General features: G+C 39.3%; 1 long non-coding RNA gene across 1 annotated transcript in view; it reads right to left on the reverse strand.

Moving 5' to 3' along the window:
* LOC148592837 (uncharacterized) overlaps positions 1-16,814 on the reverse strand; it is a 319,289-nt gene extending 302,475 nt beyond the window's left edge. Inside the window, exon 1 of the long non-coding RNA XR_015913880.1 lies at positions 16,800-16,814. This is a non-coding gene — a long non-coding RNA (uncharacterized LOC148592837). The remainder of the gene's footprint in view (positions 1-16,799) is intronic.
* Between the last annotated feature and the right edge of the window lie 917 nt (positions 16,815-17,731).

Raw genomic sequence — 17,731 nt, forward strand, 5'->3', positions numbered from 1 at the left:
CTTTTGTTTTGGGCAGAAGGACTGATCCAAAGAGATATTTTGTAGATATTGTGTAGTGTGAACAGCAGTAAGTCCCCTCAAAAAAGAGCAGAGGATATTTGTTGCCAAGAGAAGATATTGCTTTAAGCTAAATGAATGTTTACCTTCAATGTACAAGGACATTGTCACAGGGAAAAATGATTATTAGAAACAAGAGGATGTTTTGTTTTAAACAACAGGCACACTCAGGGTTGTGAAAGAACTATGTTGCACTTGAAGTTTGCAGAAAGAATTCAGGACAAATGCCCATGTGCATCCCCAAAGTGGAACGAGATATATCCATGAGGAACATAGTTTCACCAGTGACTGTTAACCTTGACTAATTTTGAGTGAAATCTAGAGTTCTGAAGTTCCTAAACTGCTCACTGGGTATAGCAAGAGAAGGACTGCTCTATGCATGCCTTGCTCTTACATTCTTGCTGAAGCATCTTTGTCAGATGCATCTGACTTTCGCACGTACCTGTGGTCTAACACCTATTGCAGGTGTCTGATCCTCTGGTGATTCCTTCAAAATGCTGCCAACACGACCTTTAATAGGTTTTCGTTTGCATTTTCTCTGTCTATTCCTCCTTTATGTTAAATGACTCCTTTATGGACCAAAAAATCTGAGAACTTTGTTAACAAACTCTTGGATAAACCCAGGTTATAGTTTATCAGATATATTTCCTCTGACAGCAGTGTTTACTCCAGGATATAGGCCTCATATGCTGAGTAAACTCAGTCTCAGCAAAGATTTCTTGGAGACTCTGTCTGCTTCCATTAATTACAGCAAAACAAGTCTCTGCCCTACTAATCGCTCAGTTAGTTACCAACATTATCTCAGAAGTTATTTTAGGATCTAACTTATGTTCTGTCTTCTACTCCATTGCTCTCAGGAGTTTGTGGTCATCTTTGAAGTACAATTTAGAAGCTCTGCAAAATCAGGATCTCTGTATATCTCTCTCTTGCAGTTTTAAATGAAGTCCTCTGACTTAAAGATTTTCTACACCTCTTTTTTATTTTTTTATTTTTATATCCAGCATATGGAAGTTAAATCAGTTATTTTTTCCCACTGATTGTATCCTACCTTCATCTACCTCTTTATAGGATAAACGTTGTTGTTTGCATCACTTACATACACTTTAATTTTATTTATCTTCAAAAGAATTCAGGATTCTCTCCAATGTCTTTCTATCAAAACATATTTGTTCAGAAATTTGGGGTGTTTTCTGTAATGGCAACATGCACAGGTAAAATATATATATATACACATATCTTTTGCCTCAATATCTTGATTTTCATTTCCTTTATACATTTTCCTTACCCAGCAAAAAGAAGGAAGATTACTGCCTGGGCACTGGTTCCCAAATATGCCATTTACTATGAAGCAGGATCGTTTAGCAGGCTTCCTCATATGACAGAGGAAAAAAAGGGGTCTTAGGTGCTGATTTACCACATGCAAATCCTTGGTCTGACTCTGAATAAGAATTTGGGCTTGTGTATCCCACATCACAGCTGAATGCAGAGCTCCACAGAACTGAGAGCGTGCATGTATTCTTGTAGTGCCTTCTTCCCTTTCTCGCCCAACTTTTTCCTTGTGAACATTGAAGGGCAATTTCCAGCGTTCCAGTAATATCGAAGGAGGAAAATAAAAACTCAACGTGTGAAACATCTTGATTTGACAAGCCTAAAGACTAAAATCCTAAATTCTTCAAGTCTGGAAAAGCACTCCACACACCTGGTGTCCCTCGTTCCTGACATGAAAATCTCGCCTCTGAAAAAAAGTGTGTAATCAAGGGTAATTAATTTCTGAAATGGTGACAGGACAGCAATTCTTTTGGGAAATGGCTGTTATAGTTTATGGATTACATATCTGTCTCTGAGGAAGTGGATGCTTTGTTCAAATACACGTAACCACTCACTTATATGACCACCAATTCAGGATTAAGTGGTTGGGATGAGACCAACAAGGGAATTCACCTGGAGGTGATTGCAAGATGACTTTTATTTATTCTGTTCTTTGGGAAAAGTCAAAGAACGAAGAATGAGGAATAAATAAGCATGACGTTAATGACCTTCCTGGTGTTTCTTCTCATAGCTTAGGTTTGCATAATTATCTGTTTGCTCTACCTCCTTTGGATAAGCTAAAACCCAAAATTTCACAGCTTGTACCATGTAGGTTATGTGAGAAGAATGGGAAAAGGAAGATGGAATAAAGAAAACTTCTATCATACAGAGAGTGCAAAGAATTGGGAAAGGCTTATGGTTTTCTCCTAGGATTCAGAAACTCTGACTGTGAAATTCAGATACCCATCTCAGGTTGGAAGGTCCCTTATTTCAATGTCTGGAAAACTTAGTGGTTTCTTTCACTATATTCCAGCACCGATGCTGACTGCTGCTCTTGGAGATTGTACCAAAATAGCTGAAAACAGTTACCCTTGCTCATTTTTTGGAGCTATTACTATGATCTTGGTGTGGGAATGGTTATTACCTTCAACAATTTTTAGTTTCTGTCCTGTGTGAAGGATTTTCTTATATCCCATGTAAAAGTGGAAAAATAAAAAGCATTCGTCAGTGAAAGAAATCAGAAATCCAGCCCCATACAGCATGCGTACACAGGCTGACACCAGGTCTCATTTCTTTCCCTTCTGCATTGGAGACATAATATTACGATGCTCCAAGGGTCTGGTTGGAATGGATTCCTCCTATTCCTGATTCCCCAATTATTTCTTCAGGCTTATGTATCTGGCCAGGGAGAAATTCATCCTGCCTTCCACTGTACCAGGAGTAACCCCCACTTTCAGTCACACAAAGCAGTGGGGGTTTGGTATCCCTAATTTCCTGCACTTCTGATTACTGCTTGCTTATCCGATACAGAGACTAAGACCTCAATTGCTGTCCCTAGTGATTAATTAGCTTTATCTCTGCCCAAGAAGTAAATGCTTCATACTTTACTCATGTAAGTTAATGCTTCGTACTCATGTAAGAAGCTCTACTGGTTTCAGTGGAGCTACTCATGAGAGAGAGAAGTCCATTACCTTGCAACGTGGAAAGACATCTGGAGTCAGTCCCATGCGGTCAGTATTAATTCTCTTCCCCTTTTTTTGCAAACATTTCCGACTGCTGTACCCTTCACACCTCTCCCATGTGGGGGCTTTTAGTCTTTTTGTGTTCATTGTTAGCAAATTAAGAGGAATGCAACAGGAACAGACTCTTAGAAACCCTTTTCCCAGTGCTATTGTAGCCTGTGATTATTTTTCTGCTGGAACTGCACCTGGCCTCGGACAAAACCTGTTCGGTTCTCGACAGCCAAGTTTTAATAATGTTTGCAGCAGGAAGCAAGAGTTTCACGGATGACCCACAGGCCCCATCAGCCTTTTAGGATAAAACTGAGAATGGCCAAACAAAAAGAAAACATTAGGGAAGGAAAATGAGACATTATCATATTTGGATGCACAGTTCAAATAAGAAAAGAAATGGCGGGGGGTGTTATTTTATTTAAGGGAGAATTTAAGTGTATATCTTAGGCTAAAAGCTGAACAGACATGCAGATCTCAAGAACAATATGGAACCTAAATCCTTTTAGCACCACTCAGTGACTTGTGTTAAGACAGTAGGAAGCAGAAGATCTATTTCTTTCCTTAGCTGGGCAAACAAGGCAAAATCCGTGACATGAATATTATCTTCCCATAAGACTTGAAGAGAAGCAGAGTGAAACATGAATGCAAGGAGCCATGGATAGTAACCAGCTGTGCGCAGGCAACCCTCCCAGCTCAACTCACATGGGCTCACATCTTGCTGTGGACAACAGAGTAGGGCAGAGGCTGGTGTCTTCGCTGGTTACTTTCGCTCACTCTCCTGCGCTCCTCCCTGGTGAAATGACAGAAACGGGACATCCGCATACAAGCTCCTTATCTCTATTTTCAAGTATGTAATCTTCGAATGCCATAGGGGTCAGGTAAATGAATTATTTCAGAATGTGTATTAAACTATACTGAGGACTAAGAGGCAATTTTGCAGAGCTATGCTCTATTTTTCCCTATTTCAAGTCCTGCAAACATTTCCAGAAGCATATGCTCCAGAAGTATAGGGTTGTCATACCTGTAATACTTTCCACTTGTGTTATACTTCATTTCTTGTAAGCATCATCAAAGCGTTAATTAAGAAACCCTGGCATTACCATTAGACTCCTGCCCAGCCACAGCCACCTGCAGAATGTGGGACTGAATGACTGGCCAAGGCCACAGGGTGATCCAGTGGCACAACAGAGCCACTGACAATACTCTTACACTACAACATTATTGACACTACTCACTGTACTGGTCATTGCAATTTTGCACTGATTTTCACCTTTTAGGTGAAAGAAGAACAGTTGAGTCTTGAACTCAGGAACAGTCACAAAAGTGCACCAATATCACCTCTCTCTTTACAAGAAAAGCAAATGGGTCATAGCAGCCTTGAAAGTATAGCATCCCCAATAGAGGATTGTGGAAAAAAACCACCATATATGTGTGTATGAAAATATAAAGTGAGAGAACACATCTTTATGATCTTTGCAAGTACCAACCATAGTGTCTATTAATTCAGTAAATATCATACAGTTTGTGATGGAGAAAAACATGCATTTAGTGTGATAGCATTCATTTTTAATCTGGGTCAAGAAAAGCTTATTCTCAGATTCCTGACTGCAGTCGATTCTGACTGTAGAACAGACTAGACTTCCTGTTAAATATGGTTGAAGATGGACGGACACAAATCTGAACTTTCGTAGAATAATAAAAGATCAACTTTCCAAATATGCTAAGCAGAAGGAGGTCGTGTAAGGTTGGAGGTGGTTAGGAACAGCATCATTTGGTTGGCTATATCCACTTCATTCAGCACATAAACTCGCAGGAGTTACTGGGAGGACATTGCAACAACCTGACCCATCATGCTGCAGGAGGAAAAGGGCTATCCATGGAAAAACGGATCTGTCAGTGAAGAGGCTGCAAAGGATAAATGTGGACTTGTAATCTGACTTCTGTGATTTTTACAGCTTTAATGACAGCTTTTAATTACAGCACTGTATCTTATAATGGCTCTGTAATATTCTAGCTGCTGTTTCTCAAGGTAAGAAAGAAGCTAGAGTATTCCAGTGATTACTACGGGGCTGGGGGAGAAGAGCAAAAGTGAAGCTATCTGAACTCTCCCGAACAGAACAAGGAACTGTGTAAGGACTTATTTCAGAACGGATGATTGGAAGTGCCTTTGGGAAAGAAGAGGGGGCAGAATATGCTTGCATATTCATAAGACTTAAAAAAAATAGCTTGACTGGATTTCAAGTGGTGTTTGATTGGCTTAGAAACTATTAAAAAAAATAAAAACAAAGTGGAAATTCCATGCTGCTTTAATCACTGCCCACTCCAAGCCTCCTTAATGACTTCCAGATGCATTCTTTTTTTTTTTTTTTTTTTTCCTATTGTTTTGGCAGAGTTTCCAGACGACTTTTGGGTCTGGAAACATAAAAAAGAGGAGGGGAAAAAAAAATTATTCTGCCCTCCTCTTTCTTCTAACAGAAAACAGATTTCCCTTTGGTTATATAAGTGTGTGATGAGCTGGAGAAATAAAATGTCTGCTTCTGCCTCTCTTTGCTATCCAGGAAATATTCTGGTAGAAAGTGAAGGAAATGCATTCACTTGAGCCCCTTACAGGGAAAAAGGTGAAAGTAGATACCCTATAATCTATTGATACATATGAAAAAAGAGCACAAATCTCAAAAAAAAAAAAAACTTAAAAAATCTGAAACTCCACACTGAAAAACAATTTTCATGCTGCTGTCTGTGCCACTGACCAGCTGTCTCACCTTAGGCAAATCAGGCTGTCTCTTAATGCCTCAGTTTTCCCCAGCGTAAAATGGAGACAACGATGCAGGACCACACTGTACAAATCTGTAAGACCTGCAGATAAAAAAATGCTTTACAAGGTAGTGTCAAAACCTCTTCTAAAGCACATAGGGAATGACCACACAGAAGTGTGTTTTCTAAGCTGGACAGCAAAACAGCAGTTTCCTCTGGAATGGTGTTTTACATACCCGTGAAAACTGTGGACATCTAACGCCCATGTACCATATACTGTCTGACTATAACACAGGTTTGGTATTCTGTTCCTTTTTGAAAAAAAAAAACAATAACAACAACAAAAACGTTGCTAGTGGTAAGAAGTGATGTCTTTGAAATCTGGAGTATGACTGAGATCCACCTCTTCCTTAGGCACCCCAGCATCCCTGCCATCTTTCCTAAATCTTGTTCTCAAATGCACACTTTAAACCTTGCCTTTTGGAAGACAAAAATCAGGCCCATTCAGGCTACATTTATTCTGCCTTTTGGAGAAATCTTATCATTTCTCTATCCAGACATTCTTTCTGGATACCCCCTAACGTTGATATCCAGGTCCAAATGCCCACATCTACAGTTCTTGTTTCTTCCACCTGTCCCATCTGTGACCAGCAGAGAAGAGCGAATGAAGAAATTGCCCCTCTGTAAGATCTGAACTGTCTCAAAAGTCTGGCTATCAGCTGCTGACAAAGATTGTGACAAAAAGATTGTCAAGAAATTTGCTGTCTAGCATCTAACCAAGAATCCCTGTGGAGATTTTGAGAGCATCAGCAGAGATGCAAACTGCCTTTGTCTTAAACATATGCAGCTTTTGACTCTTTGCACTGTTCACTGCTTCACCCAAGCCCACAATGTGCCCAGTTCCACATTTAATCCATCATATAGCTACTAAAAATTTTCCTGGTGATGAATCTTTGCTTATGGGTGACAGTCTAGTACTACAGAGAAGAGCACAAGGATGACACATGACCATGCAACCCAGCACATGCATAAAGCGTCTGTTTCACAGTCTTCCATCAATGCTTTTTTTTTTTCTGTTGTGCCATGAGCTCTGGAGCACAACTGATTTGGATGGATGAGAGAGGGTACAAGGCCACCTGGGCCTTTGGGGAGAAGCTTTATTTATCTGAGAGTCCAGTGCTTAAAAACGACCGATCAGCATTTAGACTACCCTAGCCCTGTAACTAAATAATTCCTGCCCACATCGGAGCTGGCCAGGAAGTACAGTCATTTAGTCAAGGCATCTGGGTGACCAAGCAACAGCACACCAGCCTGACTGCATAAAAGCGCTTGCATTGCCTTGAACATGCCAACACTGCACGCCACCACATCCAGATTTTATCTATTCAGTTTGGGGAAGAGAACTCATTGATCCAAGTACCCTAGGCAGAGGTACTCTGTACTGCAGCATAAAGAAAGCCAAAGATAGGGGTGAACCTGTAACACCTTCCATCAGCTTACAATTCCTCCTGCAGCTATCATTGAGGGGTTCGTGTGAGCCAGCTTCAGAGTACAGAGCTCCTCTGTGGATGTGGATCTCCATGAGAAGATGCAATCCATTCAACTTCTGCTGCTAGAGCACAGGTCATGGCTTCTTAGGCTATTCCGAAGCATATTCCTATTATCTAGCACTGTCTGAATAACAGCTGGTGCAGCTCAAGTCAGAGTCAGTGTTTATAATTTTATCTAGAACAGGAAGGTTCTATCTGGTACAGCGTTAAGGCACCTCTGTATGTGCCTGAATGGGACACACATTCTCCCACCTGCATGCCAGATAACCTCATTTAGACTTGCCTGTGTAGTGCCAAGTGTCCATCTTGGCAAGGTGCCTACCCTTACCGGATAAGCTCTGTAATCATCCTTCCAGCGAAAGAGCAAAGTGCTTAGATCAAAATAGAGGCCCTCTGTGAAGATTGATTATTTTATCTTCAATTACTGTTCAATGGAGTTGTGCATGATGCCTTTTAGATGCCCAAGGACCCAATCCAAAAAGACACTTTACTCCCTTCGCAAGGGGGCCTATCGTCTGTTATGGTGGTAGCTATAAATTTTTACAAAGTGGATTTAGACTTAGGTGACTGTTGAAGTAATAGTATGTATTTTGCTGTGATTCTGTTTGTCTAACCATATGTTATAGAACATATCGAGCTATTAGTTTTTGCTTTGGTTTAATTTCCTTTCGCTTGCCTTTGATTCCAGCAGGAATTGCACACATACAGTCATGTCAGGGAGCCATAGACACCAATTAAATCATATATCGAACCCACAGAGTAATCATCTCTAAAACAGCAGCTTACACCAAAGACATCATTAAGATCTGAGGAGCTAGGATTCACTGGACCTTTTTCAGAGGTTCAGACGGAACCTGTGATGATTGAGCTATGCCATGCCCTAATGAGGGCTAATGCCAACACGCAGGATAAATGTCATTTGTCCTTACTAGTATGTATTTTTGTACTAATGGCAGCTGAAAGAAAAAGTGGGGTCTAAAACCAGCCTTGGACAGTAAAGGATGCTCAGATGCAAACAGCTATTTTTTGGTACCTGAAGCTAGATGAGATGGTTCTACCCACAAGGTTCGATGAGTCTGTAGTTTTCTATAGCATAAATTAAATTATATACCAAAAATATTTACTTCCCTCTAATCCAGAAAAGAAGGTATTTGAGATTATAACCACGGAAGTGACTTTTTGTCACTTTTTTTTTTGTACTACAATGTTAATATTTCTAGCCATTAAAATAAACAAATTTTAATTATTTTTCTCATAGCCATATAGGATAATAAACAAACTAGACAGTTTGTTTAGGCACCTAAGTTTGTCAAGGAAGACACAGAAAATTGACCTGGCAATCCAGATGCAAGCACAGGCAGGACTTTCTGAAGGTTCCTAAGGCAGTCAGTTGCCTTTCCTTTCCTAGGTCAAGTGGAAGATGAACTAAAAATAGCTAACCTAAAACACATCAGATAAATACATGTGCTGGAGGCAACATCACAGATAACTAATGGCAAGTATAGCACTGCGGTCCTCCATGATTTTGTGAGCAGGGATCTTTCCTTGGAGCAAAATTATGGCTCTTAAATTTTACTCTCTTAAATATTTTGCACATTATTAGTCTAAGGCTAGCACATTTCTTTTTCAGAGGCTTGCAATTTGTAGTAAAAAAATAAAGCTAAAAAATGGTTATTTTAAATACATTGCAAACTAAATAAGTAAAGGGAGCGCTTAAAAAACTGCATACTGTATAGACTGCTATTTTATTTCACTCATTTGGACCTAACTATCAGAAATGACAAATATTGATTTGGAAAACAATGTAAAAATCAAAGCCAACAGCCACTGCTGCATCTCAAAGAGTGGTCACTTCTGCTGGCAGTGCTCTAGACAAGGTATGTCAGCAGTCTCTAACCTAGGACCTAGTGCCATCAGGCACTCTTTGATTATCAGCCTTCATTTTCATTTTATGATCTTGCATTAAATGATTCTATGTAAAAGTGTAGACAGCGCATCTATGCGAGCAGAGAAGAAAGTCCTGAAAAGAGGCTGTTGGTCTTGATTAGTTGGGAATGGGAAGAAAGTATTTTGAAAGCTTGTAAAAGACTTTCAGAGGGTTGAGTGGAATTAGACCAAGTTGAGAAATTCTACAGCCTGAACTGCAGTTAAAATTAGAAGATTTTCTTTCCAGGGTCTGTAATGGGATAGTTTGGTCCACTTGGTATGGCAGCACTTGATAACCTATTTCTTTTTAGTGTCCACACCATCCATTTTATCCATTCAGGACAGTGACAAAGTACAAGTCTAAGGAAAATAATCAACAATTCTGCACCAACAATTCCGTTGTCAGGAACTGCTACCAGCTGAACTGCCAAGGTTTTTCCAAGATAGGTTGTTGGGATAGATATATGATTTAATCTTCTAACATGAAGACTATTTAAATCCCAAGAAAATGAATCTATTAGAAATGTAGAGCTTGGGGGAACATGAAGAAGCCAACTTAATTGACCTCTTCAATTCCCTGATTTAACCTAAGCAAGGTTCATTATTTCTTGACAAATTCTAACAAATATCTGACACACTTTTAAAATTTCTAAGGAAAGCAATTATGTCTTCTCTTAATAGTATCATTGGGTAAGTACTGTTATTAGAAAGCTTTTCTCTAATATCTAATCTAAGTATTTTTGCTTTTTTAAAAAATCAAATGATTACTTCTTGTCTTGTCTCAAGAGGACACAACCATTCACATATTGGAAATATATTTATTATTTCCCCAGTCGATCTTCTTTCCCTCAAAACTGACTTCTTTCTTAAACTTCTTATCTACCTTGTTGGATAAGTGCTCATTTGTTCTCCCACCATTTGTCTTTCTCTCCAGGTTATCTCTTAAGCATCTCAATAGCACATAGGTAACATTTCATCAGTGTTGAAGAAACAATGTAATTAATTACAAACAATGTCTTTATTAACATAACCCCAAACAAAACAGACAATACTGTGAAGAGGCCATATCTCTGGCTCTGACTCACACTAGACCCTTCTGTGTTCCCCAGAGCCTTCTCTGGAGTGGTTTTAACCAGCTAATAACTATTCATTGTATATATATGCACTAAATTTACTTTGCCCATGCTTGGGTTTTGGAGCTTCACTGCATTATTTTGCTCCCTTTCTCAGTTTTGTCAAGATCACTCTGAAACTTATTCACCAAAGTCTTTCTGTTGCAGTGTCATTCTCAAATGGCTTGGTGTTTGTTTAAGACCTGAGAATATTGGATAGGACAGAAAGTACATATAGGTTTTTAGGCAAAAATGAAATGCCTCAATTTAAACATCTATAATGAATAATATAATTAAAGATATTTGTTTTCCTCGTGGACAACTAATATAAAGATATTCAACTATAATGAAAAATATTTGACAGGCCATCAGATAGATTATATTTTCTAAGGCTGTTCTACTGCAAGACTTTTTTCCTAAACTAATTTGTGAACTTGTCTCTAACTGCTGTTCTTCTCCGTTCATTCTATGAATTGTTGCTTAAGTAATTTCTTATGAGTAAGCACTTCCACCTTCCTAAAACCATGAGAAATAAGTGCAATGACCTAATCCTGGTAATGTGGACTAGAGCTTCTGATGACATAGCAGAAGACAGGGAATGCCCCAAAAGAATTTCCCTTGTTAGTTACCAATGAGGGAAACTCCTTAACTTCATCTGCTGTTTTGCTCATGTTGTTGCAACATTCTTTGCATTTTAGCTCCCTATTCATTGGTCCATCTGCTGTACCTGACTTTTTGAGAAGGGTCTGATCAGAAATCTCAACAGAGGGTCAAAAAAAGATACAGCCCCAGAAGATGAATTATCTTCTCATCTTACCTCACAGTGTATGAGTAGGGACGGTGGAGGAAAAAACTTCATCTGAAGGCGTCTGTGACATAGGACATTGCAGCACCCATTTCCAGTTGAGAAGAGTACTATAGCACGTGTGAATATGTTATTCATGTCACGGAACTGGTGTTTTCTGGGAGGTTTTCAAGATTTACCTAAAGCAAGCCACTGGTGTAGTGTTTGCAATAGTCCCATTTCAAGCAGAAAGCTACATTAAGTGACTTACATAGATCCCTACCAGCAAATATTTCTAGAAAGAGTTTTTCAAAAAATTTAATGAAGAGTTTTAAAAAATATATTTTAAGGTATTTCAGACTGGAATGTTTTCTTGATGTTTAAGTAGTTTTACTGTAACTTTGGATATTTGTAAATTTTTCAGGAATATTCTGACTTAAAGATTTTTCTTTAATTTTATAAATTTTTATTTATGGTCTCCCTCCATTTTATCTTGCTAAAGCTCAAGGAGGAGTCTAATCACTAAAATCAGCAGAAACAGTTAAAAAGTATCACGAAAAACTTTTTAAGAAGTATAAAATGGTGTTTACTAAAACTTGAACAAGTAGAAACATCCTCAAAAATTTTGAACTCTTATTCTGCAAAAGCATTTTCTCATTGGTGATCCCGTATTTTCTAGAATCTCATTGAATTAAAGCACTTTTATGCATAACCATTAAAGATTCCATTTTAATTTGAGCTCTGGTACATCTATTCGTCGGGATCCAGGGGGCAGTTTAACAAAGGCTATTCCTAGATTTTGTCCAGACTTTGTGCTCAGCCTGGATAAGGTCTTGCATTTGCATCTCTTGACACGTCACAAAGTGAAACAAGCCAGCTTCACTTAGCACAGTTTCTCCATAAGATTCTTTTTATCACAATTTGCACAGACTGTCCGAAACCCTGCCCCTGTCCTGCATGTGTTCTCCAGATGATTTTTTTCATTCTTTTATTGCACAGCTCTGTGAATCAGCTCCGATTAAGTTAGTGTAAAAGAAAGCCACCATATACAGTGTTTATGTTGTGGCAAGGAGTAGGGAAACTTTTTTAGGAGAGTGGGGAGCAGCAGGGAAGTTTAGACTTTTGCTGCTCATTAAAACTTCCCTTCCTAGCGCCACTAGGACTGTTGCTCGTTCTGCGTGTGTGAGTATTTTGGAGTTTTCTTTCCTAAAAGAAATGCAAGCAGCTTTATGCTTAGCTGCAAATTGCCAGCTACTTACTCAGCTAGCTGTGTAATAAACTATATGCTATTCAAGGCATAGAACTGAGAAATATCTCTGGCTTGATTTCTCTCCTTTGTGACTTTCAGAAATATTGCTGCTACTCTAGCCTTGATTTTTACAACCAAGAAAAGAAAGACTCTGAGTTAGAACAAATACCTTTTAACTTACAGTATATGAAATATAGGCACAGAAAAGGGGAGCAAAATGTGCTTTTCTGCCGTGAAAAAGAAAGTGTTAACTTCTCTTGTGCTCCCAACAAACTGATAGGAAGTAGGAATGCTCTTGGAAACCCCCAGGAAGTAGAAATGTACTTGGAATGAATGTTGGCAAAACATCTGCTTGTGTGTTAAAGACACAAACGTTTCAAGTGAGTGCAAGTAGACTTGCAGGTCAAAAAGCAAAGGATTCCCTTCCCCCCTCCTCTGCTGAATTTTTCTTCCAGGGATTTGAGAGCTGTGGATGATGTGGAAGGGGGTCATAAAACCCTGTTGGGCTCCGGGTGTTCCACAGCCTGGCCTCACTCACAGCCGCTCTAGACACTTAAAATTAAGAGTCTCGGGGACTGAGTCATGTTGCCTCCTAGACTGAGGCTCCCTCCCTTTCAAAGGGGGCAGGCGAAAGAGGCTCAGAGATTTCCGTTGCAAATTTCAGTCTTGCTCTTTCAAGGTTTGATCAAACAATAACAGTAATTTCTTATATGCCACTGAGGGACTGTAACAAAACAAGCAAAGTTCCTAAATTCTGAATCTAGAAATTCTCAGTCTCAGTGTGTCAAACTCTGCCATTACCAAACTTATTATGTGGTGAGGGAAAAAAATCTTTCCTCTTTTTTTCCAGATTCCTCACTCCTTCCCTCTTTTTGTGTTCTGAGGCTTTTATTTTGGCAGTGTTGACTCTTCTCCTGTCACGTCCATCGCGAGGGACATACAGCATGCATACCGTATAATTGGGAAGCCGTTCAGGAAGCTGCCACGTCTGTAGGGCTGCCGCACACAAAAGGAGGCGGAGGTAACGGGAATACCTTCTGCCTGACAAACTTGGAAATTCTAGTGCCACATCAGCAGGAGCGAGTCCTAGCACAGCGCCTTCAGACACTGCAGAACTGAAACATGCACAGTAAAAGTAATTTGAGGCATAAAGCTCTTCCCAGATACCTACTGACTTCTGCCCTTCTCCCCATCACCTCTAAGCCAAACCTGATATGTAGTCACATGCTTCAAACCTTGTTGCTTAAAAAAATACTGCCTAATTACATTCCCACCTACATTAGGGAATTATTAACTCATTGCCTCTGCATCCGAAAACCTCACAATCCAGCAAGTTCTCTATGAGTTAAGTAAGAACTGAGGCACAGAGGAACCAAGGTTATATCCACACCATGCAGTGCAATTCCAGGCAGAAGTAACTAAGTTAGTTCTGGAGTCAAAGCGTCGCAGATACGTCCACCCAATCCTGCTCCTACCCTAATTCAGAGAGCCACAGGCTTCCGTGGCTTCTGGTATGTGGATTAATTCAGGCATGCCTCAATGGCTTTGCAACATCCTGTGAAGACAAAAAAAAAAAAAATCATTTTTAGCTAGCTTGGGTACAACTCTGTTCACATGCTAAATACCAACCACATATCAAAAAACAGCTATTCTTCTAGTATTTAGAAAGGGGCTTTGGGTAACATTAGATGTCTGAGACACCTTGCCTAGGTTTGGACCAATTTGGTAGAGTCTAAAGCTCTCCGTCTATAAACGCCTACATATATTTACATTTCTATGAACTGTGAAGATCTACTCCAGGGTGTAAAGTCACCAACAACTTATGACAGAATTAGCAAGGCCAATCAGTGTGTCAGGTAGTCCCCAGTCACTGCCAGCATGCGTGCTTTCCCTCTAGGGATTAAAAACACTAACACATGCAGATGTGCTGATATAACTAACCATATGGTAACCAATTTGTTTGCTCAGATCCTAAACACACCGAAGAGACAAAGCTTTTCTTTTTGTGCCTTTCTGTAACTATTTAGTTGTATAGGCATAATTAAACTGGTGCAGTGCCCTAATGTATGGTTAACTATAAAAGGAAAAACATCTATTTTTTTAGATTATATGCTGCAAATAGCTAAAGCTATACAATATTTTCTATCTAACACACCCTGCATTTTAACTGTACATAGCTGGGCTAATCAGTAGGGCTAATCAGTAGGGCTGATTTTAGGGCAGCCAGGTGCCTGCCTCAGAAACCTTTCTGGAAGAGTCTAGCTCAGTTGTTCCTTAGAGACAGTTCTCAGCTCTTATACAGTGTTTTGCAGCAGGTGGTCTCAAAAAATAAAACTGCATTTGCAGGAAAGTGTAGGCATTCACTCAGACATCATAGTAGCCCTATCATAGACTTGCTGGATCTGAGGACAGTAAGGACTTAGAGGAGAAGCCAGCAGAAGACAAGACTGTAAAACTCTGAAGTCTCAAAGGTGCCCTTATGTGCTCATCATCAAAAATGGCCCATAATTTAGCTGAGGTGTCTAAATTTGCAGGAAACAACATGTATGGAAGAGACATGAAAGTGATAAATAAACTAAAAAAAAAAGAAAAACTAAAAAAAAAGAAAAAAAAGTGATAATTGCATCAGAGCAGTGATGAGAATTCACCAGAATTCAGAGAAGAATGAAAGGGATAAGGGTATTTTTCTGAAAAGTCATGTCAAGTTCTCACACAGATCAGAAGAAGTTGGTGTGATTGCTTCAAAGGCGAACATTAACATGCCCAAATAACATTGTTAAATAATTTGGGAAAAAAAAAAAACAATTACAGATGACTGTTGGATCACCTAGAAAATAAATGTATTCATAGACTTCCCTCAGATAATCACCGAACATAGTCAATCTGTCTTATCTCCCTTCAGCATCCTATTGAATTACCTGAACACGAGCTACTGAGGTGCTACTGAGGTGCTACTGAGATGGGGAATGAAAATAGGATCCAGTTTTCCAGAATGGAAAGAATCGAACAGTTCACACAATATTTGTCATGCAAATTCTGTGACAGTGTGAACATTGAAACGAGAAGCGTGCACAAGGCCCTTTCGATGCCTTATCACCTTATAGAAATATTCTCGTGTATGTGCCGAACACTGACATGAACTTAACACATGCACATCTGATGTCTACTTTACTGTAAAAAACGACAAACTTGAAGTAGCATGCCAGCATAGTGCCTGTTTACTCTCCAACTCTATTGCATTAAGACCCCTCCTATGAAAAATAACTGAAGGATTCAGATGCTGAGCTGGAGGAAGCATTTATTGTTTGGAAACAACATCTGGCTCCTTAATGAACTCCACAGGTGGATATGTTGCTGGTTTCTGATCTCTTATGTGGTTAGAGCTCTGTGTGGATAGCTTAAAAAGTCCACCATGTCAATGACTGGTTCATTCAGCCTGAATTATTTTCTTTGGACTTAGTAATACTTTGGGATCTGTATAACCTCACTAGAAACTCTCCTGAAGTAGGTACTTAAAAGCATCTACAGTTATAACGGAAAAAGGGACTGAGAGTTTGTGTGCACAAGCGTGTGTGGGAAAGTGCCTGTAAGTGGACATGTGAAAGGGAATTCTTAGTTGTAAAGCTTAACACAGGCAGGCTTCCATCTGACCAGTCCTTCCGAAACAGTTTTCCCAATTTATAGCATACTTGTTCTTAATGAGTAGACAAAGCATATTGTAAGCCTAAGTTAAAATGATATTTTACAGAATAAAGAAACTGCCTGTGGCAGAAGGGAGTCAAGCAAATTGATTAAAAAATATATTATCCCTTTTTTTAACAAAAATCATTTTGGACATATATACAAAGTTCTCAGATTATGTTAGATTGGCTGTGCTTTTCTGTAGAAAACTGAACATTTTAATTCACTAAAACAATATTGCCCCAGACCATTTTTAGTGCTCCCTCCATAATAACCCACTCTTAGCCATGTATTTCTTCACACTTCCTCATTTTCCTCACTACACATTTAAAAAATGTAAGATACAGAAAAACCCTATCTTCTTATTGCTTTCCATCTTTTTACCTACTCAATGGGGAAAACAAAGGCATAAATAATTGCACTGAGATAGCAGATATCAAAGAACCAGGATTTGGCTCCATCTCTGGTTCAATCTGGCCCAGCCAAAAATGGTCAAAAAGTTCATGGAGGTAGCTACTGGGAGATTTCACACAGATGGAAAATCCTGGCAAAGTGTGAGTTATGTAGCCAGCTCAAATCTATGCCAGATCCTGCCCTCCTAGAAGCAGGCTTACCTTGCAGTCCAGTTACATAATAAAGAAAAACAAAAACAAAAAAAAAGGAAGTAAAAAAAAGCCATTTCAGGAGAAGCAAAACAAATGAGGCCTGGTTTCCTCTACCTCTGCTATATTACTTGGTGTCCAATAATATGACTGGGCTGTTGTTGCTCAGAGTAGGTGTGGAGGCTCTAATTCATGTCTCTCCTACTCAGCATCCTCTTGTCCATGAAATTTGTAACAGCTAAGTACTTCCAAGACCTCTATCTGGCTCACAAGTATGGTTCAAAATGGCCAGAAAGTCTGAGGGGAGACTCTTCCTGTAGTGGTGGTACCAGAGTCATTATTGGAGCAGGAGACACAAAGCAGTGACTCTGTAGGTTTGTTTTCATTTTTCCCAAAAAGCAGGCCTAGACTCCAGACAAACTACACTTAGGGCCTTTGGAGAGTGGTAAAGCTGTTGCACTTGTTCTACTTTTTTACACACACTTTTCATCTAAGGAGGCCTGTTCTTAGCTGCAGCACATAGTTCACCCTTTGGTGCCAAGATAAAATGTTGTCATCTGGTTTCTGTATTGGCCTTTTCTCCCTTAGTTCAAACTAATAATAACAATAAAAACAACCTAAGTATGTTTCTCTCTCTCTCTCTCTCTCTCTCTAGTTTAAAGGCAGCATAAGGACCTGCAATGAAAGCTTTTCTTTTAAAAAAAAAAAGAAAAAAATGGAGAGAGGAAGTAGAACTAAGGCAGACTGCAACATGGTCATTCTTTTCACAGGGTTTCGTTTATTTATTGAAACATTTCTCTCAGGCTGTGGCATTAAGTTGGCTGTAATCCCTAGGCGGATTAAAAACGCCTTACAAAAATTCTTGTTCTAGCATGTAACTTCTATTTTCATGACTAAGAAATGGAGGCAAGGGGTCTCCCATGTTTATATTTACTTCTCTGAGCTAGAGGCTGTAGAATACCATTGATTCATAAA

Source organism: Tinamus guttatus, unplaced genomic scaffold (assembly GCF_059628265.1).
Source record: "Tinamus guttatus ecotype Peru unplaced genomic scaffold, ASM5962826v1 Tinamus_guttatus_pri_ptg000503l, whole genome shotgun sequence".
NCBI classification, from domain to species: Eukaryota; Metazoa; Chordata; class Aves; order Tinamiformes; family Tinamidae; genus Tinamus; species Tinamus guttatus.